This window comes from Globicephala melas, chromosome 15 (genome assembly GCF_963455315.2).
Source record: "Globicephala melas chromosome 15, mGloMel1.2, whole genome shotgun sequence".
NCBI lineage: Eukaryota > Metazoa > Chordata > Mammalia > Artiodactyla > Delphinidae > Globicephala > Globicephala melas.
In genome coordinates this window covers 73,542,423-73,546,046 of record NC_083328.1, presented here as the reverse complement: position 1 = coordinate 73,546,046, position 3,624 = coordinate 73,542,423, and the positions used below count along the sequence as shown (strand labels likewise).

General features: G+C 53.1%; 1 long non-coding RNA gene across 1 annotated transcript; it reads right to left on the bottom strand.

Moving 5' to 3' along the window:
* Positions 1 to 919: 919 nt before the first annotated feature.
* Positions 920 to 3,205, bottom strand: LOC132593558 (uncharacterized). Its single transcript, XR_009559208.1, has 3 exons — positions 3,015 to 3,205; positions 1,949 to 2,126; positions 920 to 1,364 (listed from the first exon to the last, which is right to left on the bottom strand). It is a non-coding gene; the product is annotated as an uncharacterized lncRNA (long non-coding RNA).
* Between the last annotated feature and the right edge of the window lie 419 nt (positions 3,206 to 3,624).

The window sequence follows — 3,624 nt, the reverse complement described above, 5'->3', positions numbered from 1 at the left end:
GCCCCGGGGGCTTGCCAGGGAGGAAGGGACAGTTTGTGAGGCTAAAAAATTGTTCCAGCTGAAAAGAAAGTGAAATGTCATGGCTCAAGGCTTCTCTATGCCTTTATTATATTTTTCTTTTTAATTATGTTCATTTACTTTCTGATCCAAAAGGTAACAAAGTTTATAAAATATTCCTACAAAATACAGAAAAAATAAAATCCAACTCCAGTATTCTACTGCATATATAAAACGTCTACTTATTTTTTTAAATTATGATTTAGTTTGAATATGCAGTCTTCAGATCCTGCCTTGTTACTTCACAGTATATTGTATGCATTGCTCAGTACCATATAGTAGTCTTCAGAAACATAAATGTTAACAGCTCTGGAATAGTCCATGCTATAGATGTACAATGATTCCTCTATTGTTGGACTGTAAGGTTGTTTTCCCTTCTTCTTCTCTTTGTTTTTGGATAGTATAGATACTATTGCCATGAACATCCTTAGTTAGGAATCTTGAATCACTCTTGTGATGTTTTAAGGTCCGAATGGGGAAGAGGAAAAACCCAAGCCCACACTGGACATAAATCGCATGTGCGTGACAGTAAAGCTCTTTGAACACAGACAAGAATGTCCTGGTGCCTGTCCCCTGGAATGCGTGCCAACACAAGACAGCAGTCAGGGCATGCCGTCTAACGTGAAGATGCTCGGGGGCAGTGGGACGTGTGGCGTGGGGGGGAGAAGATGGGCTCCTTCCCTGGTGCTGAGGGCAAGTGGTGTGGATGCTCCGAGGGCTGCAGTGTGTTCACTCACAGGGGTTTGTATCCGTTAGCTATCGTCCCAATTAAGCTGCATAACAAACCACCCCCAAACTCAGTTGCAAACAACAACAAGCATTTATTTCTCATTCTCATGTCTACACGTCTGCTGGGGTTCATCACATCCAGACCAGGCCTGGCTTTACTTGGCTTCAAGCTAAGGGTTGAGTCCGGGTCTGTCCACGAGTCTCTCATCTTCCCAGGACCAGTGACACCAGAGGCATATTCTTCTCATAGAGAAGGCGGAGCACAGGAGGTCAGGACCAGCTGGGCAAGCACATTCAACCCTCTGCCCACATCCCATCAGGCAGAGCAAATCACATAACCAAATCTAACCTCAACGAGACAAGAGACTCCACATCTAGAGGGGAAACCTACAAAGTCACGTGACAAAGGCCAAGGATCCAGGGAAGGGAGGGTGAAGAATTAGGACAATGATGCCCAACAATGCAACTTCCCATAGGCGTGAAAATCCCCATCCTGGACATATTTCCAGGGAAACAGAATTCTGGACGCGGGGTTTTGGAGCAAGTGATTTCTTTTCTCCCTGATGAAATTTCCACATCTGTAAAACAGGGGTAATGATGTCACATAAAATCATCTCACATAAGTTTGTTTAAAGTTTAAACAGTGAATCCCAGCAAAGTGCTTACAACAGAGGGGCAGATGTTAATATTAGCTATTAGCATTTCTGTTAATGCTCAAAGTTGTAGAAATTCCCTTGAGCATCTCGTTAGAAAATCACTCTCCTGACAATTTACATTTTCCTTTCTTTAATGTGAGGAAAACCTGATTGTCACGGGGTGGAATACGCCCTCTGAGGAGGGTGCAGAAGAAGGCGGGGCCCTGTGGAGTCACACAGTCCTGGGTCGCAGTCCCACCCCTGCCACGAGCAGCTGTGGATCTCAGCAAGTCACGCGGCCGCTCAGAGCCTGGCTTCCTCGTCTGTAGAATGGGGATCATCTCGGGCTCCTGTGTCAGGATGAAACTCACTGAGGTAGAAAGTGCTCAGCGCAGGCCTGGCCTGTAATGAGTGATGCCGGCGGCAGGGAGAGCGCTGAGGGAGGAGTTGGGGCTGGGACCTCGGGCCTCGGCTCTGTACCCGTCACCCGCGGGCCTGGAGGGGTCCCTCTGCCCCCTGAGCCTCACCTGCCCCACATGCAAGGAGGTGGCTGGACCAGTCGGATGTCCTGCATCTCTCCTGTGGCCTCTTATTCCGCGATCTGGGCACGGCCCACTGTGTTCAGTGAAGGACAGACGCTGGGCCGGGGCCAAACTCCCCCAGGGGCCAGGGGCGGCCACGTTTAGCTCAGGCCTGGACGCATTTCTGCAACAAAGGCTGAGTTTCACAGACAACATTTCCAAGGGGTTTCTTTCTTCACTGAGCGCCTCCCTCTCTCCGCCTGCAGGCGGGTGTTTAGACCTCTGCCTGCAAGGGCCTCTCGGAGAACAAACGGGAAGGTCAAGCTCAGCTGTGGTGCAGCCTCTGTTTCTCTGTCCTGTCGCTCGGGGGCTGCCCTCCCCTGAGTGACGTCCCCAAGGACCCCACATCCCACCCGGGACGGGCAGCGGAGCCGGCCAGGGAGCAGTGGCTCCTCCCAGCCCCGCCAGAAAGGCCCTCCTTCCCCAGAGCTGGGCTCCGCCGCCCCGGGGCTCCTCCTCCCCAGCGAGGACCGTCTCTATAAGACACCTGTCCTCCCAGACCCCACCACCCACACCGTGAAAACCACGGACACTCACTAGACTGCACTCGGACTGATCACATAAAGAACTCTTCTAAGAAGAACCTGGGAGTCGCGTTTAACTTCTAAAATGTGTGTTGGGATCTGTGGCCGCTAATGAATCCCGTGCCTCCCCGCTCCTGGTCCAGAAGCCAGAAGCAGAGATGCGAGGATCGCATGGGGGCCGAAGACACACGGTGTCTCTCCCGAGGCTGCTTTGGACAAGGCAGCTTGACCTGGGGCCACAAACGGACTTCCTCGTGCGGCCTCCATGAACGGAATTCTCTCTGCCAATCCGGACAGGGAAGGACTGGAGAGCTGAACGAGCAGGTCCGTGGGCCTGGCTTTGAGCTCTGCTCGACGGCAGAGAAGGAACGCTATCGTCTCCCAGCCTCAGGGCTTAAGAGCTGAGAACCACGTGAACTCAGGCCGCCGCACCCTCCCAGCCCGCCCGCCGCCCAGCCCCCTGCCGGCACCCCCGTGCCAGCACGTACCTGTGAAGCCTCTCCCGGCGCACAACGCACTCACGTGCAGGCGTGAACACGGAGACTTGAAGCACCACGTGTCCCGAGTATGTGGGGAGCCCAAGTGTGAAACAGCTCCCGCAGAGAGAGCCCAGGACCCCCTCCAGCCCTGCCCTGGGCGCAGGAATTGCAGGATGAGTGCTTAACCCATAAGTATTGCAGGAACAAGTGATTTTAATTAAGTGAACCACAGGGCTGCCGCCTCATCCATTAATACCTCCCTCTAGGGCACATGATGTGGGGCTGTTCCAATTCTGAAAGGACTGTCAAGTTACTCTCTGCAAACGAACTTGCTGAGACAGGATGACGAATGACGACGTGGCCGATCCCCACATTGCATCTCTGCTCAGAGCTCCTCCTGCAGTCTTGTGTAATCAGGTCTCCGGTGTGTTTCCTGACCCGGGGAAGGCTCGGGATTTACCCGGGATTACCGAGCAGGGGCAGCGGGACTGTGACACGTGGAGGGGCCCAAAGCTGGCCTCCAGCCCAGGGACCCACCCCCGGGCTGACAAAGGAAATGCAGGAACACTGTTTTGAGGAGGCTGAGAGGCAGTTCTCAGGAGGAAGAAACAAACATCTG